Below are 27037 nucleotides of genomic sequence, written 5' to 3' on the forward strand. Positions count from 1 at the left end.
GAGTTGGGCTTTATGGTAGCGTGGCCAGAAGAAAGCCATTACTTTCAGCTAAAAACAAAAAGGCACATTGTGAGTTTGCAAAAAGGCATGTGGGAGACTCCCAAAATGTATGGAGGAAGGTGCTCTGGTCTGATGAGACTAAAATTTAACTTTTCGTCCATCAAAGTAAACGCAACGTCTGGCGCAAACCCAACACATTACATCACCCAAAGAACAGCAGCCGGGACTGGGAAACTGGTCAGAGTTGAGGGAAAGTTGGATGGTGCTAAATACAGGGATATTCTTGAGCAAAACCTGTAGCACTCTGTGCATGATTTGAGGCTGGGACGGAGGTTCACCTTCCAGCAGGACAATGAGTTGGAATGGCCTAGTCAGAGCCCAGATCTCAATCCAATCAAAAATCTGGGGTCAGACTTAAAGATTTCTGTTCACAAGCACAAACCATCCAACTTGGAGGAGCTGGAGCAGTTTTGCAAGGAGGAATGGGCAAAAATCCCAGTGGTAAGATGTGGCGGCTCATAGAGACCTATCCAAAGCGACTTGGAGCTGTGGCTCTACAAAGTATTGACTTAGGGGGGTTGAATAGGTAACAAATGTTTCTGTTATTTTAAATAAAATAAAAAACATCTTCAAAGTTGTGGGTATGTTCTGTAAATTAAATGATCAAAATCCTCCAACATTCCATGTTAATGCCAGGTTGTGAGGCACCAAACTACAAAAAAAAAAATCAAGGGAGTGAATACTTTTGCAAGGCACTGTATGTAAGGGGGGCTATGGACCCCAATAAACACCTGTACGATATGTGGAAACCTGACAGCAAGGATGAAATTTATCATTTGCAACTTTTTCACCATTATTTCTAAAGCTTGCCCTTTCTTCTTTACGGCAGTTTTGGTTGTGCAAAATGTAGCAATGTTGCAAGATGTAGGCTGTATATATACTTTTTTCTATTTATTTTTTTAATGCACTGTTTTGGTGTGAGTGAAAAGTTTTGCGCCTTTTAATAAAAGCGCATATAACAAATGTATCTAAAAAGTGACAACACTTAAAGGGGTTCTCCTGTGGAAAACTTTTTTTTTTTAAATCAACTGGTGCCAGAAAGTTAAACAGATTTGTAAATTACTTCTATAAAAAAAATCTTAATCCTTCCAGTACTTTTTAGGGGCTATATACTACAGAGGAAATGCTTTACTTTTTAGATTTCTCTGATGTCATGACCACAGTGCTCTCTGCTGACCTCTGCTGTCCATTTTAGGAACTGTCCAGAGCAGCATATGTTTGCTCTGGGGATTTTCTCCTCCTCTGGACAGTTCCTAAAATGGACAGCAGAGGTCAGCAGAGAGCACTGTGGTCATAACATCAGAGAAATCTAAAAAGTAAAGCATTTCCTCTGTAGTATATAGCCCCTAAAAAGTACTGGAAGGATTAAGATTTTTTAATAGAAGTAATTTACAAATCTGTTTAACTTGTTTAACTTTCTGGCACCAGTTGATTAAAAAAAAAAAATAAAAAGTTTTCCACGGGAGTACCCCTTTAACCCCTTAAGGACTCAGCCCATTTTGGCCTTAAGGACTCAGACAATAAAATTTTTATGTTTTCATTTTTTCCTCCTCGCCTTCTAAAAATCATAACTCTTTTATATTTTTATCCACAGACTAGTATGAGGGCTTGTTTTTTGCATGACCAGTTGTCCTTTGTAATGACATAACTCATTATATCATAAAATGTATGGCGCAACCAAAAAACACTATTTTTTGTGGGGAAATTAAAAAGAAAACCGCAATTTTGCTAATTTTGGAAGGTTTCATTTTCACGCCGTACAATTTACGGTAAAAATGACGTGTGTTCTTTATTCTGAGGGTCAATACGATTAAAATGATACCCATTATTACATACTTTTCTATTATTGTTGTGCTTAAAAAAAATCACAAACTTTTTAACCAAATTAGTACGTTTATAATCCCTTTATTTTGATGACATCTAACTTTTTTATTTTTCCGTATAAGCGGCGGTACGAGGGCTCATTTTTTGCGCCATGATCTGTACTTTTTTTTATACCACATTTGCATATAAAAAACTTTTAATACATTTAAAAAAATGTTTTAATAAAATGTATTTAAAAAGTAGCAATTTTGGACTTTTTATTTTATTTTTTTTCGTTCACGCCATTCACCGTACGGGATCATTAACATTTTATTTTAATAGTTCGAACATTTACACACGCGGCGATACCAAATATGTCTATTAAATTTATTTTTTACGCTTTTTGGGGATAAAATAGGAAAAAACGGACGTTTTACATTTTTATTGGGGGAGGGGATTTTTCACTTTTTTTTTACTTTTACATTTTTTTACATTTTTTTTTACACTTGAATAGTCCCCATAGGGGACTATTCATAGCAATACCATGATTGCTAATTCTGATATGTTCTATGTATAGGACATAGAACAGATCAGTATTATCGGTCATCTCCTGCTCTGGTCTGCTTGATCTCAGACCAGAGCAGGAGACGCCGGGAGCCGCACGGAGGAAGGAGAGGGGACCTCCGTGCGGCGTTCTGAATGATCGGATCCCCGCAGCAGCGCTGCGGGCGATCCGATCATTCATTGAAATCGCGTACTGCCGCAGATGCCGGGATCTGTATTGATCCCGGCATCTGAGGGGTTAATGGCGGACGCCCGCGAGATCGCGGGTGTCGGCCATTGCCGGCGGGTCCCAGGCTGTGATCAGCAGCCGGGATCAGCCGCCCATGACACGGGCATCGCTCCGATGCCTGCGGTTATGCACAGGACGTAAATGTACGTCCTGGTGCGTTAAGTACCACCGCACCAGGACGTATATTTACGTCCTGCGTCCTTAAGGGGTTAAATCACACCTCTTTTTTAGGCCAAAATAAAAAACCCGAAAATGATGAGCATAGTGAACTGTTGCAGAAAATGGTACGTATGCTTAATAAATGTGTCCAAGAAAAAAGTCAAAGACAGAAAATAAAAAGCAAAATGGACCAGAAAGCAGGCACGAAAAAAGTTTCAAGTGTTTAATTTCCCTGCACTGCCTCCACTGGAGAAACTATACATTACACACTGCTAATTCAAATCAATAAGTTGTCTGTGTAATACAGGACATGGCTGGTCCTACAGAAAGAGAGACGCTCTCTATAACCACTCTCCACTCTGGCCAAGATATTTTAAAACTGGAAATTCACTTTGAAGTGAGACTGAAACAATCTATCCGAAATTCTAAAGACCTACAGGAGCAGCTTTAAAGGGGTACTCCACCCTAGACATCTTATCCCCTATCCAAAGGATAAGATGTCTGATCGCCGGGGTTCCACCGCTGGTTACCCCCACAATCTCTCCTGCAGCACCTCCTGTCATCTTGTGCATGGAGCGAACTTCACTCCGTGCCTGATAACGGGCGATACATGGCCCGGAGAATCGTGACACCATGGCCCCGCCCCCTCAATGACAGTCTATGGGAGGGGGCATGACGGCTGTCATGCCCCCTCCCATAGACTTGCATGAGGGGGCGGGGCCATGATGTCACGATCCTCCGGCCCCTGTATCGCCCGGCAAAAGATGACAGAGAGTGCTGCAGTAGGGATCACGGGGTTCCCAGAAGCGGGACCCCCGCTATCAGACATCTTATCCCCTATCTTTGGATAGGGGATAAGATGTCTAGGGGTGGAGTACCCCTTTAAGCTATGCAGAGTTGTTACAGGCGTACTCCTGTGGAAAACTATTTTTTTTAAATCAACTGGTCCCAGAAAGTTAGGTAAAGAGATTTGTAAATTACTTCTATTTCAAAATCTTAATCCTTCCAGTATTTATCAGCTGCTGTATGCTCCAGAGGAAGTTGTGTAGTTCTTTCCAGTCTGACCACAGTGCTCTCTGCTGACACTGTCCATATCAGGAACTGTCCAGAGCAGGAGCAAATCCCCATAGCAAACCTATACTACTCTGGACAGTTCCTGCAATGGACAGAGATGTCAGAAGAGCACTGTGATCAGACAGAAAAAAACTACACAACTTCCTCTGGGGCATACAGCAGCTGGTAAGTACTGGAAGGATTAAGATTTAAAAAAAAAGTAATTTACAAATCTGTTTAACCCCTTAACGACGCAGGACGTATATTTACGTCCTGCGCCAGCTCCAGCGATATGAAGTGGGGTCGCGCTTCAACCCCACATCACATCGCGTCAGTCCCGGCGCTCATCAACGGCTGGGACCCACGGCTAATACCACACATCGCCGATCGCGGCGATGTGCGGTATTAACCCTTTAGAAGTGGCGGTCAAAGCTGACCGCCGCTTTTAAAGTGAAAGTGAAATTATCCCGGCTAGTCAGTCAGGCTGTTCGGGACACCGGGAGGGCCCTTACCTGCCTCCTCGGTGTCCGATCGACGAATGACTGCTCCGTGCCTGAGATCCAGGCAGGAGCAGTCAAGCGCCGATAACACTGATCACAGGCGTGTTTATACACGCCAGTGATCAGCATAGGAGATCAGTGTGTGCAGTGTTATAGGTCCCTATGGGACCTATAACACTGCAAAAAAAAGTGCTAATAAAGGTCATTTAACCCCTTCCCTAATAAAAGTTTGAATCATCCCCCTTTTCCCATTAAAAAAATAAAAGTGTAAATAAAAAATAAATAAACATATGTGGTATCGCCGTGTGTGGAAATGTCCGAATTATAAAAATATATAATTAATTAAACCGCACGGTCAATGGCGTACGCGCAAAAAAATTACAAACTCCTAAAAAGCATATTTTTGGTCACTTTTTATACCACTAAAAAATGAATAAAAAGTGATCAAAAAGTCCCATCAAAACAAAAATGGTACCGATAAAAACTTCAGATCACGGCGCAAAAAATGAGTCCTCATACCGCCCTGTACGTGGAAAACTAAAAAAGTTATAGGGGTCAGAAGAGGACATTTTTAAACGTATACATTTTCCTGCATGTAGTTATGATTTTTTCCAGAAGTGCGACAAAACCAAACCTATATAAGTAGGGAATCATTTTAACCGTATGGACCTACAGAATAAAGATATGGTGTTATTTTTACCAAAATATGCACTGCGTAGAAACGGAAGCCCCCAAAAGTCGATTTTGTCGCACAATGATTTTTTTTTTCTGTTTCGCCGTGAATTTTTGGGTAAAATGACTAATGTCACTGCAAAGTAGAATTGGTGACGCAAAAAATAAGCCATAATATGGATTTTTAGGTAGAAAATTGAAAGGGTTATGATTTTTAAAAGGTAAGGAGGAAAAAACGAAAGTGCAAAAACGGAAAAACCCTGAGTCCTTAAGGAGTTAAGGACCAAGCGTTTTTCATTTTTTGCACTTTCGTTTTTTATTAACTTTCTGGCATTAGTTGATTTAAAAAAAAAATATTGTTTTCCATACAGCAGAGTACCCCTTTAAAGGGGTTAACCAGTTATTAAAAAAAACATGCCCCTATCCCCAAAGTCCCCCATGATCTCCAGAACAGGGCCTGGCTCTTCCAAGAAGAACTGGTCTTGATAATGATGGCCTGCTCATCAAATCACTGCTTGAGGCAGAGTGACCGAAGCTCTCAGACAGGCCTGTTCTGGAGACCGGAGATCGCAGAGGGGGGTTGTCGAACCCCTGCAATCAGACAACTTTCCCTTAGCCTACGTTTTACACATTTTAATGTGTAACAAAATGAAAAGGGGTAAATACTTTTGTGGGATACTTTTATTGGAATATTGATTAAAAGGTTTTAATGGGGTATTCCGACATTTGGATAAAAATAAATATGTTGCATGTAAACGCTAGAAAAAAAAACATTTACCTACCTATTCCAGGTCCCTCACGGCTCCCGTTTTTCTCTGTCCCGTCCCCCAATGCTTCTTTCTTCTTCCTGCTTCCGGAATAAGCACCTGCCCGCTCAGCCAATCCTTGGCCGCAGCACTATTCTGGCTGAGCGGGAAGGTGCTTGTTCCGGAAGCAGGAAGAAGAAAGAAGCATTGGGGGACCGGAAGGAGAACAACGGGAGCTGTGGGGGGACTGGGGGTAGGTAAATATGGCTTTTTTATGTTTCAGGGTATTTTATGCAAATGCAGGAATACCCCTTCAAAGGAGTACTCAGCGGAAAAACATTTTCTTTTAAATCAACTGTTGCCAGAAAGTTAAACAGTTTTGTAAATAACTTCTATTTTAAAATCTTAACCTTTCCAGAACTTATCAGCTGCTGTATACTACAGAGGAAGTTCTTTTCTTTTTGAATTTCTTTTCTGTCTGACCACAGTGCTCTCTGCAGACACCTCTGTCCATGTCAGAAACTGTCAAGATCAGGATAGGTTTGCTATGGGGAAAATGGACAGAGGTGTCAGCAGAGAGCACTGTGGTCTTTTGGGTTGCTGCTCTCATGGATGCTGGACTAGCAGGACGGATCTGCGCAACTTTCAAAGACACGCTAGGCCAGAAAACCTACCGGCCTCAGCCTAAACTTAACCGTGAGTTCTAAACTAATCCCCGCTAAAGCTAGCATGACTACTGGACCGAAACTAAATCCCCTAAATCCAGTGGAACAGCGCATATCAGTCTACCACTGTCAATCTCTAAGAGACTTTGCATGTATAGAGACTGTTCCGGTTATGAAGCTTGCATAAAATCTTCAGTAAAGTTCTGACTGTTTTCATCAAACTCTCCGGTTGTAGACATTCAATTATTCTATACCTCCCTATCGCTCTTGGGAAGGGTGGCGGTAGGACAAGCATTACTGAGGAGCCCTCACCCTGGCGTCACGAATAGAAAGGGTTAATCAGACAGAACCTTTTCTGTGAAACTTACTAGCGGCTGATGCGGCAGTGCAGGACTGGCTAATAGCTGACGCTGCACTGCAACCAAACTTTCCTCATTCATCCCTACGCTGTTGCGTGCAGTGCAAGGAAGCATCACTAAACATGTAAGGCTTCAGCCAATACACACAGAGACACTGCGAGGGCTGCTAAAAGGAGTGGCTGAACAACTAGAAAGAATATTCAAGAGGAGGGGTTGACCAGAATCGGAGAAGGGGGAAAGGCAAGGACAGCGTCATGCCCACCCACACACGTCACGAACACAACATGGCCGCAAAATGAGCAAGAAATATTGTTGCCAGCACACAGGAGAACCCGAAAAATTACACAACATCCTGCCGGAACTAAAGGTAAGTTTAGCCCCAAACAGCTAGAACTAAGGTCCGCAACACCAGGATGTTCAGATAACACATAGGACTGAGTCACATTGTCCCAAAACTTGCACAGCAGCGGAGTACCCCTTTAAACAGTATCTCCCATATGTTACAGTAAATTTCAGTCAAATTTGGTTGTACCTGTAGTCACATAGTTTTCCAAACCTGTCTGGTTGAAGGGGGAATTCCAACTAGGAACAGGTTTCCCCTTTCACACAGACTGGGGAGGTAGGGGGGTGACTGCTCGTACTCAACTTATCCCCAAAAAGGGGGAACTAGTGACACTTGCTTGCTATAGTAAAATTGTAATGTTTGGTGTAAAGGCCAGACATCACATACACTCTTCCTGGGCAGATCTGTGTGGCAAATGACAAGAAGTGGGTGAACAGGTAAGTATGTTTTTTGAATTTTTTTGTTTGAATTTTTTTCCAACCCTTCAATGGTGGCCCTTTTTTATATGTGCCAGAAGAAAACAATGTTTTTTTTTTTTTTTTTTTTTACAAAAGATTGGCCCTAATAGAGTGTAGTTTTCTTTGTGGGTTTTTTCCCCAACAGATATTTTTTCACGTTATTTACTGTTCTGCGCACCTTTCTCTACATTTTGCTTTTTTACACACGCTCTGATCTGTAGGGTTTTCCTCAGCTCAAATCCCCCAGATTTTCTGTGGAAACCTTAGTAAATATGTTGGGATTTAAATTTTTTGTGCACTTTTCTCTTCATTTTGCTTTTTTTTTTACACATGCTCTGATCTGTACGGTTTTCCTCAACTCAAATCCCCCACATTTTCTGTGGAAACCTTAGTAAATAAATTGGGATTCATTTTTTTTTCCAATAATGTATGGAACACGCCCCCTTTTCTGTGACCACGCCCACTTTTCACCAATGGCCACCCCCCTTTTCGGGTTTTCTCAGAAAAATGGAGAGTTGGTCGGGTTTTTTTTTTCAATTGTTGCGCAAATTTTGGCACAGACAGAATTCTGGCACAAGGCACCAGAAACTGACGCACAACCCAACAAAACATGTAGGGTTTACAAAAGTATATCAGGGCCATTGTATTCTCTCTAGGACGCAGAAGAAAACATTTTAGTGAGAGAGTAATTTTTTTATTTATTGTTTTTTACAACAGATTGGCTCTTATTTAGTAAGAGTAGAGTGTAGCTTTCTTTTGTGGATATTTTTCCCCCACAGATATTTTTCCACGGTATTTACTAATGTTTCCCTACCTTTTTCTTTTTTTTTTTACTCATGCTCTAATCTGTCTGGTTTTCCTCAGCTCAAATCCACCACATTTTCTGTGGAAACCTTAGTAAATATGTTGTGATTTTTCAAAAATGTCTGGAACGCGTCCCCTTTTCTGTAACCACACCCCCATGGCCACACACCTTTTCGGGTTTTCTCAGTAAAATGGAGAGTTGGTTGACGCACAACCCAACATACATGTCTGGTTTACAATAGTAAATCAGGGCCATTGTATTCTCTCTAGGACGCAATAAAACAGTGGTCTCAAACTGTGGCCCTCCAGATGTTGCAAAACTTCAACACCCAGCATGCCCGGACAGCCGTTGGCTGTCCGGGCATGCTGGGTGTTGAAGTTTTGCAACATCTGGAGGGCCACAGGTAGAGACCACTGCAATAAAAGTACAATTTACAGCTTTTGGCTAACTATGCATGCTGGGAGCTGTAGATTTGCAACAGCTGGAGGCACCCTGGTTAGAAAACACTGCACTATGAAGAGCCATTTACTAGTGGTGAATAATGGAACACCTATCTACAGTTCCTTAAGGGTTGGGGTCTCCTCAATCACTACTGCCACAGATCTAAATATATATAGCACCCCAGGTAAAAATTTGTATTAATGTGCATAAAGAAGCCAAGGAAAGATGGAGAAAATTCTCCAAAAGGCATCAAATTACACATTAGACATTCTTATAATATGTCAACAAAAGTTAGATTTTATTTCCATCATTTACACTTTCAAAATAACAGAAAACCAAAAAATGGCGTCTGCAAAAGTTTGGGCACCCTGCAGAGTTAATATCTTGTACTGCCCCCTTTGGCAAGTATTACAGCTTGTAAACGCTTTTTGTAGCCAGCCAAGAGTCTTTCAATTCTTGTTTGAGGTATCTTTGCCCATTCCTCCTTACAAAAGTCTTCCAAGATTTCTGGGCTGTCTGTCACGCACTGCTCTTTTAAGGTCTACCCATAGATTTTCAATCATGTTGAGGTCAGGAGATTGTGAAGGCCATGGCAAAACCTTCAGTTTACGCCTCTTGATGTAATCCCCCGTGGATTTTCAGGTGTGTTTAGGCTCATTATCCATTTGTAGAAGCTATCCTCTCTTTAACTTCAGCTTTTTCACAGATGGCATCAAGTTAGCATCCAAAATTTGCTGAAATTTTATTGAATCAATTTTTCCTTCTACTCGTGAGATGTTCCCTGTGCCACTGGCTGCAATACCACCCCAAGGCATGATTGATCCACCCCCATGCTTAACAGTTTGACAGAGGTTCTTTTCATTAAATTCTGTTCCCCTTCTTCTCCAAACATACCTTTGCTCATTCCGGCCAAAAAGTTCAATTTTAACCTCATCGGTCCACAGAATTTTTTTCCAAAATGCATCTGGCTTGTCTATATGTTCATTTGCAAAGTTCAAACGCTGATTTTTGTGGTGAGGACGTAGAAGATGTTTTCTTCTGATGACTCTTCCATGAAGACCATATTTGTACAAGTATCTCTTTATAGTGGAATAGTGTACCACAACTCCAGTGTCTGCCAGATCTTTCTGGAGGGATTGTGCAGTCAAACGTGGGTTTTGAATTGTTTTTCTCACAATCCTGCGAGCTGTTCTGTCTGATATTTTTCTTGGTCTTCCAGACCTTGCTTTAACTTCCACTGTTCCTGATGACTGCCATTTCTTAATTACATTCCGAACAGAGGATATTGACATCTGAAAACGTTTTGCTATCTTCTTATAGCCTTCTCCAGCTTTGTAAGCATCAACTATTTTCAGTTTCGGATTTCTAGACAACTGCTTAGAAGAACCCATGGTGCTGATTGTTGGGGCAAGGTCAGATGAGTCTGGGCATTTAAAACCTTTGAGATTGACATCACCTGGTCTTCCCAGACGATAACTGAGAACAATCCATGACACTGGCAGGTCTTAGCTTTGCAAAGGGGGCAGTGCATGCTATAAATTCTGCAGGGTGCCCAAACTTTTGCAGACGCCATTTTTTGTTTTCTGTTATTTTGAAAGTGTAAATGATGGAAATAAAATCTAACTTTTGTTGACATATTATAAGAATGTCTAATCTGTAATTTGATGTCTTTTGGAGATTTTTCCTTCTTTTCTTGGCTTCTTTATGCACATTAATACAAATTTTTACCTGGGGTGCCCAAACTTTTGATCCCCACTGTAGATATATATGTATATATGTATATATTAGGGATCGTGTGATATTGATTTTTTAGGGCCGATACCGATAATCTGTGACCTTTCAGGCCGATAATTTATACCGATATTTCCCCTCAACCCCCCCTCCCGGGCGCTTTAAAGCGGGCGCTTCAAATCAATGAACTGCAGCGGCTTTTGCAGGGCCAGAGACCGCCGCTGCCGCCCGCTTCTCTCCCACTGCCTGTCCTGGGGTCCTCCCCAGTCCAACCACCACTGCCGCTGCCCAATTGCCTCCCCCATCCCCGGTTTTATAATTACCTGTTCCCGGGGGCCGCGCTACTTCTGGCTCCGGCGGCGTCCTGAGCTGTCACTGTGCGCACTGACGGTGACGTCACGTTGAGGATGTCACTCGTCATTGCGCAGCGTGCAGGACGTTGCAGGAGCCAGAAGTAGCGCGGACCCCAGGCCCCGGGAACAGGTAATTATAAAACCGGGAATGGGGGAGGCAATGGGGCAGCGGTGGTGGTCTCTGGCCGGAGAGGCGGGACGGGGCATTATCGGCATATCGGCAAGGTAATTGCCAATACCGATAATGTCCAAAATCGTGAATATCGGCCGATAATATTGGCCAAACCGATAATCGGTCGATCCCTAATATATATATATATATATATATATATATATATGGGGAACCCCTTTTTTAGGGCATCTCAATCACTACTTGTCACAACTACTTGAAGATACAGTACAAAACAGTATAATTCAAAGTACAACATTGAAAATCTTACACTTTAAGCCTCTCTTGTAATGTGAACTTGGAATAGTGCTTGGCATTTATGAAAAGAGAAAAAAAAATCCTGACCTTTAGATTTCTCTAAATATTTAATATTAATGGATGTCTTTTATTAGGCGCATAGAACTGGAGCCCTCCTCCGCATCTCCCCTGCCTCCCACCCACTCAGCCACTTTACCGCCACCCCCACATACACACTTGCTTTTCTTCCGGCACTATAAAGAACAATAATAATAGTGTAAATAAAAGTCATTAATTTGCCTTTATGCAGATTTCAGAATCATTTTATTATTCCACCTTCTAGGAAACAATCATGTGCCGGGCGTTACTCCACAGGACCCCCCTAATTTATAATCTGTAGATAAAGAAAAAGGAGCACCAGGGGGCGCCATGTGTATTATCCCTACGATGTTGAACAACCGTATAAGCCAAAAAAGCGCTCACCTTGTACGCAAATGAAATGCGCATATCACCCTAAAATAGGGTATGCGGCTCTGTGGTGCATGCCTCCACCGCCCCCCAGGATCCTCCAAAAAAGGAGTCCCGCAATGAAGATACCAGAGTGAAGAAAAGATGACCCTCTAATGGGGACTCCGATCCTTTTCATGCAAGAGTTATAGTGGTTAAAAGAACACTTTTATTATGATTTAAAGGGGTACTCCTGTGCCCCAGCATTCTGAACATTTTGTTCAGATCGCTTGGAGCGGGTGGTCGGTCGTGACGTCACGGTGTCAGACATCACGCTCCCTCCATTAGACATGAATGGAGTGGCGTGGAGTGACGTCACCCGGGGCATGGCTGTGACATCACAACCACTGCCGCCGGAACACAGGGTTAAGGGAGATAGGGGATAAGATGTCTAGGAGCGGAGTACCCCTTTAAGATTACGTGTTTCAAGGGATACAACCCTCTTCATCAGATTAATAAATAAAAGGTATATATAAAACTACACAGGGGTAAATGCACCTATAAATGCACAGGGGTAAAGCTACCTACAGGGAAAAAGCTAACTAGAGGGGGCCCTATATATATCTATCTATATATATATATATATATATATATATATATATATATATATATTGTGGCAGTGTGGCAAGGAAAGGGTGTATTTTCCTTGCTAACTCTGGAGAATCCACCTGTGGCCTGATTAATGAGGTATCAGGAAGGGGAAGTGTGTTTAAAAGGAAAGGAAACAGAATAGTTGGGGCTTTCCCTGGGAAACAGTATGCTGGCTGTTAGAGGGGGAGACACACAGGCCCTGTTTAGGTAACACACAGAAGGCGCTGCGAGTGGTCCAAGAAGTAGTGTGAGCTGTGAGTAGCAGGTTGCAGGAGACACATGTTTAACTGGCTGAGGGTAGCTCACCAGTTCGTAGTCAGGGCATGCTGATATGTGTAGTCAGTGACCAGACGGTCTAGGACTTTATTTTGTTCCTGTTTATGTTTTGTTTTACCTGCAACCTGTGGAAATAAAGCTGGCGAGGAGCCAGACTTGTATGCGGAACTGTGGTCTGTGGTGTTATTGTGGGGAACGTGTCCCGTGGCAAGAGACCAGGACGATCCCAGAGCTAATCCCCAAGACGGTTCGTCACATTTTGGTGGAGGTTGCGGGCATGCTGTTGCTAAGGGCAACCCGTTGCCAAGGGCAACCATCGGGCGAGTTGGAGAGGAGCCGTTGCTAGGAGCAACCCCCTGTAAGATTGCAAGTCGGAGGAGCCCAGCAGAGGAGTTCAAGCACAGGATGGTGTCTGTGGAGGAGCGTTGCTAGGGGCAACGGATCGAGATTTTTTTTTTCTGGAAAAAGGACATCGGCAGGCCGTTGCTGAGGGCAACCAACATGGGCCACAACCGGTGGTTGCCAGGATGAAGCCGAGGTCCCGTGAGTTGTTGGTGGGCGGAATCCCACTGTGGGTGGACTTGGATTGTTGCCAGACTGTATCTCGGATTATGCCAGAAATAATTCCATTTGTGAAGTCCCGCCCGGAGCCCGGTAAGACTGTTCAAATTACCTTTTGATACATTTTTTGGGACAGTAAGCCATATGATGGAGATATGTGTGGAACTTACAGTTGAAATTGTACTGGGCAGAGACTTTCCGTATTTCTGGCAGCTGTGGGATGCCAAGAGTGCACCTGAGAATTCGCAACCAAAGGTTCCGGAAGTAGTGAGGACTGGGGGGTCTCTACTGGAGTGTGTGAATGGTGCTGTATATTGTGAACCCATGCAGGCTGATAATGTTTTTCTTGAAACACTTATGTTAATGTGTTCTGATGTAAAGAGTTCTATTCCCACCTCTCGCAGGACAAAAGAAAACCTGTGTGAGCTGGAAATAGAAGGTAAAAAGATGATGGTTTTGTTAGATCCAAAATGTGTAATAAGTCTGGTAAAGACCAGCTGCAGAAAGCCAGACCCCACTATAGTGTCTATACAGGCCGGTATTTGGGGTTATAAAACTGTTAATGTGTGTATTTCTACTCCCTATGGTACCATAAGTCATAAGGTTGCAATTGAGCCTACCTTAGAATATGAAATAGTACTGGGGAAGGATTTTCCATTTTTTCAGCAGTTGTGGGAAGATAGTCAGGTGACTAGAGCAGGAACACCTAATAGGCTCACAACAATTGATTTACACCACATAACATGGGACAGTAACTCCGCAGAGGCTGAGGACGGGGAGTGTCAGCAGACCCTAGGTAGATCTCAGGTGGGAGTGTGCCAGACCACTAGGGGAGCTGAAGAACAGTCCGTGAGTCAAGTTAAAGAGGTGACTGGAAAAGAAGTTCCAGAGATGGCTGTGGAAAAACCAAAACTCCGGAAAAGAGTACCAGTGTAAGCTGCGCTTACGGTCACAGACAGAGTCCTAAGTGAAGATGTGGTGTCTGAACTAGAGAGAGGTCGTAACCAGGAAGGTCGAACCGCTGGGCCACATATTGTTGCAGACCCAGGAGCCCTAGTAGTTTTTTCCAGGCCATGGAGAGACTGTGACAAGACAAAAGAAAAGTCTGCCAAGGAGCCGAGAGAAAGTGCAGATGAACTGTTTGGGAATCACCCGGATTCGCTGGTGCCCAGAGCCATTGCAGTTGTTGCTAGGGGCAACAAACTTACCGCCAAGGGATTGCCGGTCCGATGGGAGTGTTTAGCAAGAGTCTCCAACTGTCAACGTGGTGGGAGAGGAAGAGTGCCAGGTGTCAGTGGCACCTGTTGTTGATGATAATAATGAGGCACAAGTGGCCGCAACCCCGAAAAAGGGGGAGACTTCATCTAGAGATGGAGAAGAGCTGGGTCGAGTGTCTGACAGAGGACCAGAGGATGTCTCAAGGTCTAACAGTGAGAGTGAGGAGACCGCTGTCAGTAAAAGGTCTCCTCACTCTCAAAGGTCAAAAAACTGGAGCAGATCCAGAATCTGGAAGAATCCCTGAAGATGGTTTCTGTGAAGTTGATGGAGAAAGAAAGAGGTACATCGCTTGACATAGGAGAAGGACAAATCACTTCCTGACTTTAAGAAAGAGCAAGAAGCGAGGCTTCAGCTGGAAAAAGTCATGGAGCATCACAAAAGGGAGTTTGTGGCTCTGCAGGATGAACTGTCCCGCTCCCAGGGTCTTGTGACCAGCAAGGAGAGTGAAGTGGAGAGTCTGGCCAAGCGGATGCCATTCTAGGAAGAAGAAGTGAGTCTTCTCCATGGTGCATATCAGGCTCTGCGGAGTGATCACAAGGCTAGGCTGGTAGCCATGGAAAAAATAGAAAAAGAGAATGAAATGAAGATGGAAGTTGAGGCTCTTGCCAGCAATCTGGAGTGTCTCTAAAGCTAAGAGACAACTTGAGGAGGAAGAGTGCCCTTGCACATGCTCTTCAATCTGCTCATCATGACAATGACTTGCTCCGTGAGCAGTATGAGGAGGCCCTGGAACAAGTTGAGACTCTGAAACATGAAAACAAGAACTTGCAACAGGAGATCTCAGATCTATCTGAACAGATTGGTGAGAGTGGTGTCACGATGCCGGCTGGCAGGAGGTGGATCCTCTGTGCCAGAGAGGGATTGGCGTGGACCGTGCTAGTGGACCGGTTCTAAGTCACTACTGGTTTTCGCCAGAGCCCGCCGCAAAGCGGGATGGTCTTGCTGCGGCGGTAGTGACCAGGTCGTATCCACTAGCAACGGCTCAACCTCTCTGGCTGCTGAAGATAGGCGCGGTACAAGGGAGTAGACAGAAGCAAGGTCGGACGTAGCAGAAGGTCGGGGGCAGGCGGCAAGGTTCGTAGTCAGGGTGGATAGCAGAAGTTCTGGTACACAGGCTTTGGACACACAAAACGCTTTCACTGGCACAAGGCAACAAGATCCGGCAAGGGAGTGCATGGGAGGAGGTCAGATATAGTCAGGGACCAGGTGGAAGTCAATTAAGCTAATTGGGCCAGGCACCAATCATTGGTGCACTGGCCCTTTAAGTCTCAGGGAGCTGGCGCGCGCGCGCCCTAGAGAGCGGAGCCGCGCGCGCCAGCACATGACAGCAGGGGACGGGAACGGGTAAGTGACCTGGGATGCGATTCGCGAGCGGGCGCGTCCCGCTGTGCGAATTGCATCCCCGACGGCCATGACAGTGCAGCGCTCCCGGTCAGCGGGACCGACCGGGGCGCTGCGGAGAGAGAGACGCCGTACGTGCTCCGGGGAGGAGCGTGGACCCGGAGCGCTAGGCGTAACAAGTGGAAAATGTATCAATGAGTTAGAGAAGACCAAGAAACAGTTGCTGGACAGTGAGAAGATGATCTCTGCACAACTCAAGAGTGAGCAGCTGAAATATATAAAGCTGGAAGATGACATGAAGATCTTAAAAAGAGAGCCTGGAAGCGCAGAACGAAACGCGCAGAAGGTCCCACGTAGCTGCCTTGGTTTTGCTGGGAGTGCAACTCTACGAGCAGGTGGCTGTGCTGGCGGACAATGAACAGTTGAGGAAACAATTGCTGTCTTCGGAAGATACTGTCAGGGACTTGACAGAGTTACTTGACAGTGAGAGGATGAAGTCCGCTAAGCTCCAGTGTAAGCAGCGAAAATGTGAGAAAAAGGAAGAGGACCAGGAAGTTCTAAAAGGGAGCAGAGACCAAGCTATGGTGGAATTGGCTCAAGAAAGGCTTCTGGGGCAGAAGTTACGGGATACAGGGATGCTTTCTCTGAAGCCCGGTAAAAAGTCCTCTAATGCTAAGATTGAGGTGAAGCCCTGTAAGAAGTCCTCTGAAGCTAGGACTGAGCTGAAACCTGGTGTGAAATCCTCTGAAGTGGAGACTAAGGAGGAGTCAGGCGGGAAATCCTCTGAACCTGAGCAGACCAAAAATTCTGAAGGTAATGCTGAGGCAGAGAAATCCTCTGAAGCAGAAGCCAAACCAGAGTCAACCTCAAAAGCTATGAGTAAAGAGAATGGCACAACTGAAGCTACAGGTGAAGAGAAGAGTAAGCCTGAAGAAGCTACAGAGAAGAGCCAAACAGTAGTAGAAGCTGATTCTACACAAGAATCTGAAGGAGCCAAAGACTCTGAAGCCAAACCTGAGGAAGCTGGTGCCCCTGAAGAGAAAGCTGGAAGGGAGGAGGTGAAACCATGTGAGAAATCCACTGAAGTCAAAGCTGTGGTGAAACCAGGTGGGAAGTCCTCTAAAGTTGAAACTGAGATGGACCTGTGTCGGAGGTCCTCTGAAGCTACAGAGAACAAGACAGTGGTTGATGAAGCCACTGAGGCCGAAAGATTCTCTGAAGCATAGGAAGAGGTCCGGCAAGCCAGAAGAAGACAAAGGTTAGAAGCATCGGTCCTCTCTCTCCTTAATTTCAAGAACCCTGCCCACACCAGGGTGAAGAACCTGGTACTGAAGAGGTGTGTCCGAGAGACTTGTAATTGGTGGCTGGTAAAAGTCCAGAAGAAAAAAGTTAAGGACTTCAGAGACTATGGGACAAAAGTTGTCCAAGGAAAAGGAAAGACAGTTGGACTCTGCCTTTTGAATAAAGGTGCTCCTTCTCGGTGGTCTGAGCAGAGGGGGGGGGGGGGGGGATATGTGGCAGTGTGGCAAGGAAAGGGTGTATTTCCCTTGCTAACTCTGGAGAATCCACCTGTGGCCTGATTAATGAGGTATCAGGAAGGGGAAGTGTGTTTTAAAAGGAAAGGAAACAGAATAGTTGGGGCTCTCCCTTGGAAACAGTATGCTGGCTGTTAGAGGGGGAGACACACAGGCCCTGTTTAGGTAACTCGCAGAAGGCGCTGCGAGTGGTCCAAGAAGTGGTGTGAACTGTGAGTATCAGGTTGCAGGAGACACATGTTTAACTGGCTGAGGGTAGCTCACCAGTTCATAGTCAGGGCATGCTGATATGTGTAGTCAGTGACCAGACGGTCTAGGACTTTATTTTGTTCCTGTTTATGTTTTGTTTTACCTGCAACCTGTGGGAATAAAGCTGGCGAGGAGCCAGACTTGTATGCGGAACTGTGGTCTGTGGTGTTATTGTGAAGAACGTGTCCCGTGGCAAGTGACCAGGACGATCCCAGAGCTAATCCCCAAGACGGTTTGTCACAAATATATATATATATATATATATATATATATATATATATATATATTGTAAGGACTTCTCTCTGGGGATAGCTCTGGGATCGTCCTTGACACCGCCACAGGACATGTTTCCAATTCAATCAGCAGACAAACAACAGTACTTTATGCAAGTCAGGCCCCTCGCCAGCTTTATTAGACAGGTTGCAGGATAAATAAAAACATAAGAAGGTAACAAACAAAACCCTAGACCATCTAGTCACTAACTACACAATCCAGCATTCCCTGACTATCAACTGGTGGGCTTTTAAATGTTTGCCTCCTGCAACCTTCTACTCACTGTTCACACACAGCATTTGCAATGTCTTGCTGTGTGTGCTAAGACTCTTTGCCTTGTCTAATTCACTGTTGGGGCCACTCACAGCTCAGGCTGTGTGTTCCTCACCAAAACCCCTGCCCCCCCCCCTACAGCCACCTTGCTGTCATGTGGGGAGAACACCAACTATTCTGTCTGACTTCCTTTTAAACACACTTCCCCTTTCTGCTACCTCATTAATTATACCACAGGTGGAAGTTTCTCCAGGGTTAGCTAGGGAAATACACCCTTCCCTTGCCACAGTGTCACTATATATATATATATATATATATATATATATATATATATATATACACACATACAGGGGGTGCTACCTACAGGGGGCAAGCTAACTACAAGGGGACCCTATATATATATATATATATATATATATAGTGGAAGCTACCTACAGGGGGTCCTTATACACAGGGGAAAGCTACTTACAGGGGCAAACTACATATAGAGTGGTCTTGCATAAAGGGAGGTCAAAAACCTACAGGGGATCTACAGTACATCTATGGGGAAAACTACCCACAGGTCGGTCCTACCTATGGGACAAACTGCATACCACCATAGAGGGGGAGTAGGTGTCAGTGTGCCTGGAGCTAAATATGCTTGGAAACACCGATCTATACAGTGACACAAAATTCCAGTCCCATGCACAAGCTCATAAAACAACATCTGCTAGTACTGGGATATCATTCAGGAACTCTACATTTACTGACATAAGGCAAATATATGCTCCATTATGCAGAGGTTACAACAAGATAGGAGCCAGCTTACTGGACTTTAAAGGAACTGCCTGTTTCCATGGTCACCTTCATTTTATCCTACAAAAAATGTGGACATCATTTCATCCAGATTTATTTTTTTAACATTTTCTGCTCTGCTGAACAAAACATTATAAGGGGAACAGGTATGGATTCATCACTGACATAGCCATGATACCCCCCTGCACCACATGCTTGTGATGGGCTGCCACATTTTGACGTACCGTTAGGGTTGCCATTTTTTATTTTTATTTTTTACAAAAAAATACCTCCCATGCTCTTTTTCATAATTAATTATATATGTGTCACATCACAGGATACACATATGCGGGGGGAAATTTTCTCCTATTTTGACCCCCTATAACTTTTTTATTTCATCTAACACGGGCCTGTATGAGGCTCATTTTTTTGCGCCCCGATCTGTAGTTTTTAACAGTACCTTTTTTTGTTTCAAGGTGACACGTTTTTCCAGTTGTTGCAAAACCACAACTCCCAGCATGTTGGACTATATAGAATAGATCAGTTTTTCCCACCCAGGCCATTGGCTGTCCGAACATGCTGGGAGTTGTAGTTTTGCAACAGCTGGAGGCTCTCTGGTTGGGAAACACTGGTATAGGTTGTGGTGCAACATTCCGGGAGTTGGAGGAATGGTTGGATAAATACCGGCCATTGCATTGCCGGTATGTTTGATATAAAATTACTGGCAGGGTGGCCAAAACACTGGCTGTGCCGGAAGAACACCGGCCAGGTGGCAACCCTACATACCATGCCGGATTATTTGTTTTCTCCGTAAGGGTATGGTCACACTACAGAATCTTCGCCTGGAGATATTCCAGGTTTAAGATTCTGTCAAAATCCTTCGACGATAGCACTGCGTGGACCTGTGCTGTCACCACTGAGCGTAATGCAGTATGCACCAGAATCGTCCGCCATTGAAATTCTGCAGTGTGTCAAAGGAAGACTCATTCACACCAATGCTAGATTAGTGCAGCGGAATTTCTGAGCAGAATACCGTGTGCAATGGAATAGCATTGAACAGTGTATGCAATATAATGATTGCATGTAATAATCCCCTATGGGGATTTAAAAAAAATTAAAAATAATTTAATAAATGTGAATCACCCCCTCCTTTTCCTTAAAATAAAATAATGTAAAAAAAAAAAAAAAACATATGTGGTGTTGCCGTGTGCGTCCAAAACTATTAAAATATAACATTAATTAAACAGCACGTTCAATGGTGTACACATATAAAAATAAAAAATAACGAAGTCGAGAATTGTCTATTTTTGGTCACTTCATATAACATAAAAAAAATGAATGTAAAGCGAAGAAAACGTCCCATCACAACAAAAACTGTACCGATAAAAACTACAGATGACAGTTTGTTTTAATAGTTTTTTCTTTTTTCTGCATTTTTGTTTATACATTTTGGGGGAGATTTATCAAAACCTGTCCAGAGGAAAAGTTGCCCAGTTGCCCATAGCAACCAGTCAGATTTCTTCTTTCATTTTGCAGAAGCCTTGTTAAAAATGAAAGAAGCGATTTGATTGGTTGCTATGGGCAACTGGGCAACTTTTCCTCTGGCCAGGTTTTGATAAATCTCCCCTCTTATTATTGGGAATGCGGCGCAGGAGAAAATCTTAGGCCCCATTCAGACAACAAAATTTCCGATGGGAATCTGGCAGAAATGTGGATTTCAGACCCCGCAGAAAGAACCGACGTCTTGATTCTTTCTGCGGAATCTGCTCAGAAATTCATCGTTGTCTATGGAGATGGCGCATTTCTGAGCCGCCCTAGCCTTTTGTGCCAGAGTCTGCGGAATATTTCGGGCGCACAATCTGCCATGTGAATGGGGCCTTAACCCCTTAAGGACCGGGGTTTTTTCCGTTTTTGCATTTTCATTTTTTGCTCCTTGCCTTTAAAAAATCATAACTCTTTCAATGTTGCACCTAAAATTCCATATGATGGCTTATTTTTTGCGCCACCAATTCTACTTTGTAATGACGTCAGTCATTTTGCCCAAAAATCTACAGTGAAACGGAAAAAAAAATCATTGTCAGACAAAATTGAAAAAAAAACCCCGCTGTTTTGTAACTTTTGGGGGCTTACGTTTCTACGTAGTACATTTTTCGGTAAAAATGAAACCTTATCTTTATTCTGTAGGTCCATACGGTTAAAATGATACCCTACTTATATAGGTTTGATTTTGTCGGACTTCTGGAAAAAATCATAACTTCATGCAGGAAAATTAATATGTATAAAATTGTCATTTCTGACCCCTATAACTTTTTTATTTTTCTGTGTATGGGGCAGTATGAGGGCTCATTTTTTGCGCCATGATCTGAAGTTTTTAACGGTACCATTTTTGCATTGATAGGACTTATTGATTTTTATTCATTTTTTCATGATATAAAAAGTGACCAAAAATGCACTATTTTGGAGTTTGGAATTTTTTTGCGCACACGCCATTGACTGTGCGGTTTAATTAACTATATATTTTTATAATTCGGACATTTCCGCACGCGGCGATACCATATATGTTTATTTTTATTTACACAGGTTTTTTTTATGGGAAAAGGGGGGTGATTCAAAATTTTAATAGGGAAGTGGTTAAATCATATTTATTCACTTTTTTTCTCACTTTTTTTTGCAGTGTTATAGCTCCCATAGGGACCTATAACACTACACACACTGATCTCTTATACTGATCATTGTTATTCCATAGGGACCTATAACACTGCACACACTGATCTTTCACATTGATCACTGGTTTCTCATAAGAAACCAGTGATCGATGATTCTGCCGCTTGACTGCTCATGCCTGGATCTCAGGCACTGAGCAGTCATTCAGCGATCGGACAGCGAGGAGGCAGGTAGGGGCCCTCCTGCTGTCCTGTAAGCTGTTCGGGATGCCGCAATTTCGCCGCAGCTATCCCAAACAGCCCACTGAGCTAACTGGCATGGTTTCAGTTTCACTTTAGACGCGGCGTTCAACTTTGAACGCCGCGTCTAAAGGGTTAATAGGCGATCAATGCCGCGCGCTATTAGCCACGGGTCCCAACCGTTGTTAGAGGCCGGGCCCGACCTGCTATGACGCGGGGCCACGCCATGGCCCCGCGTTATAGATCGGGAGCAGACACATGACGTTCCAGTACGTCATGTGTCCTTAAGGGGTTAAAGGGGTACTCCAGTGAAAAACTTTTTTTTTTTTAAATCAACTGGTGCCAGAAAGTTAAACAGATTTGTAAATTACTTCTATTAAAAAATCTTAATCCTTCCTGTACTTATTAGCTGCTGAATACTACAGCGGAAATTCTTTTCTTTTTGAAACACAGAGCTCTCTGCTGACATCATGAGCACAATGCTCTCTGCTGACATCTCTGTCCATTTTAGGAACTGTCTTGACCAGCATATGTTTGTTATGGGGATTTTCTTCTAACCTGGACAGTTCATAAAATGGACAGAGATGTCAGCAGAGAGCACTGTGCTTGTGATGTCAGCAGAGAGCTCTGTGTTTCAAACGGAAAAGAATTTCCACTGTAGTATTCAGCAGCTAATAAGTACAGGAAGGATTAAGATTTTTTTTTATAGAAGTAATTTACAAATTTGTTTAACTTTCTGGCACCAGTTGATTTAAAAAAAAAAAAAAAGTTTTTCACCGGAGTACCCCTTTAATGACATTCAGATGTGTAGGGAACCCTATACTGTACTGCATGTCATTGGGGAATTATCATTCATAAAATCTCCGAATGCAGTGTTTCCCAAACAGCGTACCTCCAGCTGGTGCAAAACTACAACTCCCAGCATGCCCGGACAGCCTTCGGCTGTCCGGGCATGCTGGGATTTGTACTTTTGCAACAGCTGGAGGCACCCTGGTTGGGAAACACAGTTCTAATAAATTACTACTGGTATGGGGTTTAGGAAAACTCTCCAGTTTAATTCACTTGTCTGTATGATTTGTATAATACATAGAAAAGCTTATTGACTCCTCCAGGGTTATAACCTCCAGAAATACCTATAAAGGCTGCAATCACAAACCATTTCATGGGCTTTCAATTCGCAGACTTCATCAGGTAAAAAGCTTTTTCAGGCTGAAAAGCGAGGTCTGTATTATGTAATTGTGCACAAAAGCCTGGAATTTTCACCCTGTAATGCAACATTTATTACACTGAAAGAGCATGTAGAATGGGAAAAAATATATATATATACAGGGTCTGTAGTAAAGGCCTGTAGTTAAAGTAACATTGCTGATAAATGGCCAGTGACTGAAAATCAAAGCAAAAACTACTTTGTTGTCCAGAGCCACCAATTACAGTACAGCCCAAAGCAAAGGATCACAGCATAGCCCATAGCAACCTCCTGCTCATGATACCTGCAGATTGTACTGTATTGTATATATTATCTGCTCAGCTCCTCCTGCTCTATAACCTGATACCTGCAGATTGTACTGTATTGTATATATCATCTGCTCAGCTCCTCCTGCTCTATAACATGATACCTGCAGATTGTACTTTATTGTATATATCATCTGCTCAGCTCCTCCTGCTCTATAACATGATACCTGCAGATTGTACTGTATTGTATATATTATCTGCTCAGCTCCTCCTGCTCTATAACATGATACCTGCAGATTGTACTGTATTGTATATATATCATCTGCTCAGCTCCTCCTGCTCTATAACATGATACCTGCAGATTGTACTGTATTGTATATATATCATCTGCTCAGCTCCTCCTGCTCTATAACATGATACCTGCAGATTTTATTGTATTGTATATATCATCTGCTCAGCTCCTCCTGCTCTATAACATGATACCTGCAGATTGTACTGTATTGTATATATATCATCTGCTCAGCTCCTCCTGCTCTATAACATGATACCTGCAGATTGTACTGTATTGTATATATCATCTGCTCAGCTCCTTCTGCTCTATAACATGATTCCTGCAGATTGTACTGTATTGTATATATTATCTGCTCAGCTCCTCCTGCTCTATAACATGATACTTGCAGATTGTACTGTATTGTATATATCATCTGCTCAGCTCCTCCTGCTCTATAACATGATACCTGCAGATTGTACTGTATTGTATATTATCTGCTCAGCTCCTCCTGCTCTATAACATGATACCTGCAGATTGTACTGTATTGTATATAATATCTGCTCAGCTCCTCCTGCTCTATAACATGATACCTGCAGATTGTACTGTATTGTATATATCATCTGCTCAGCTCCTCCTGCTCTATAACAAGATACCTGCAGATGGTACTGTATGGTATACATCATCTGCTCAGCTCCTCCTCTATAACAACATGATACCTGCAGATTGTACTGTATTGTATATATCATCTGCTCAGCTCCTCCTGCTCTATAACATGATACCTGCAGATTTTATTGTATTGTATATATCATCTGCTCAGCTCCTCCTGCTCTATAACATGATACCTGCAGATTGTACTGTATTGTATATATCATCTGCTCAGCTCCTCCTGCTCATGATACCTGCAGATTGTACTGTATATATCATCTGCTTAGCTCCACCTGCTCTATAACATAATACCTGCAGATTGTACTGTATTGTATATATCATCTGCTCAGCTTCTCCTGCTCTATAACATGATACCTATAGATTGTACTGTATTGTATATATCATCTGCTCAGCTCCTCCAGCTCATACCTGCAGATGGTACTGTATTGTATTTATCATCTGCTCAGCTCCTCCTGCTCTATAACATGATACCTGCAGATTGTACTGTATTGTATATATCATCTGCTCAGCTCCTCCTGCTCATGATACCTGCAGATTGTACTGTATATATCATCTGCTCAGCTCCTCCTGCTCTATAACATGATACCTGCAGATTGTATTGTATATATCATCTGCTTAGCTCCACCCGCTCTATAACATAATACCTGTAGATTGTACTGTATTGTATATATTTGCTCAGCTCCTCCTGCTCTATAACATGTTATCTGCAGATTGTACTGTATTGTATATATCATCTTCTCAGCTCCTCCTGCTCTCTAACATGATATCTGCAGATTGTACTGTATTGTATATATCATCTGCTCAGCTCCTCCTGCTCTATAACATGATGTCTGCAGTTTGTACTGTATTGTATATATTATCTGCTCAGCTCCTCCTGCTCTATAGCTTGATACCTGCAGATTGTATTTTATTGTATATATCCTCTGCTCAGCTCCTCCTGCTCTATAACATGATACATGCAGATTGTACTGTATTGTATATATCATCTGCTCAGCTCCTCCTGCTATATAACATGATACATGCAGATTGTACTGTATTGTATATATTATCTGCTCAGCTCCTCCTGCTCTATAACATGATACCTGCAGATTGTACTGTATTGTATATATATCATCTGCTCAGCTCCTCCTGCTCTATAACATGATACCTGCAGATTGTACTGTATTGTATATATATCATCTGCTCAGCTCCTCCTGCTCTATAACATGATACCTGCAGATTGTACTGTATTGTATATATCATCTGCTCAGCTCCTTCTGCTCTATAACATGATTCCTGCAGATTGTACTGTATTGTATATATTATCTGCTCAGCTCCTCCTGCTCTATAACATGATACTTGCAGATTGTACTGTATTGTATATATCATCTGCTCAGCTCCTCCTGCTCTATAACATGATACCTGCAGATTGTACTGTATTGTATATTATCTGCTCAGCTCCTCCTGCTCTATAACATGATACCTGCAGATTGTACTGTATTGTATATAATATCTGCTCAGCTCCTCCTGCTCTATAACATGATACCTGCAGATTGTACTGTATTGTATATATCATCTGCTCAGCTCCTCCTGCTCTATAACAAGATACCTGCAGATGGTACTGTATGGTATACATCATCTGCTCAGCTCCCCCTGCTCTATACCATGATCCCTGCAGATTGTACTGTATTGTATATATCATCTGCTCAGCTCCTCCTCTATAACAACATGATACCTGCAGATTGTACTGTATTGTATATATCATCTGCTCAGCTCCTCCTGCTCTATAACATGATACCTGCAGATTTTATTGTATTGTATATATCATCTGCTCAGCTCCTCCTGCTCTATAACATGATACCTGCAGATTGTACTGTATTGTATATATCATCTGCTCAGCTCCTCCTGCTCATGATACCTGCAGATTGTACTGTATATATCATCTGCTTAGCTCCACCTGCTCTATAACATAATACCTGCAGATTGTACTGTATTGTATATATCATCTGCTCAGCTTCTCCTGCTCTATAACATGATACCTATAGATTGTACTGTATTGTATATATCATCTGCTCAGCTCCTCCAGCTCATACCTGCAGATGGTACTGTATTGTATTTATCATCTGCTCAGCTCCTCCTGCTCTATAACATGATACCTGCAGATTGTACTGTATTGTATATATCATCTGCTCAGCTCCTCCTGCTCATGATACCTGCAGATTGTACTGTATATATCATCTGCTCAGCTCCTCCTGCTCTATAACATGATACCTGCAGATTGTATTGTATATATCATCTGCTTAGCTCCACCCGCTCTATAACATAATACCTGTAGATTGTACTGTATTGTATATATTTGCTCAGCTCCTCCTGCTCTATAACATGTTATCTGCAGATTGTACTGTATTGTATATATCATCTTCTCAGCTCCTCCTGCTCTCTAACATGATATCTGCAGATTGTACTGTATTGTATATATCATCTGCTCAGCTCCTCCTGCTCTATAACATGATGTCTGCAGTTTGTACTGTATTGTATATATTATCTGCTCAGCTCCTCCTGCTCTATAGCTTGATACCTGCAGATTGTATTTTATTGTATATATCCTCTGCTCAGCTCCTCCTGCTCTATAACATGATACATGCAGATTGTACTGTATTGTATATATCATCTGCTCAGCTCCTCCTGCTATATAACATGATACATGCAGATTGGACTGTATTATATATATATAATCTTCTCAGCTCCTACTGCTCTACAA

The 27037-nt window shown here is 42.9% G+C and overlaps 1 protein-coding gene across 4 annotated transcripts in view; it reads right to left on the minus strand.

The window, feature by feature from the left end:
* The window catches only part of LOC130296714 (potassium channel subfamily K member 9-like), an 89409-nt gene that overhangs the window by 48362 nt on the left and 14010 nt on the right, over window positions 1-27037 (minus strand). The gene's annotated exons all lie outside the window — the stretch shown is intronic.

Source organism: Hyla sarda, chromosome 12, assembly GCF_029499605.1.
Source record: "Hyla sarda isolate aHylSar1 chromosome 12, aHylSar1.hap1, whole genome shotgun sequence".
Lineage (NCBI taxonomy): Eukaryota > Metazoa > Chordata > Amphibia > Anura > Hylidae > Hyla > Hyla sarda.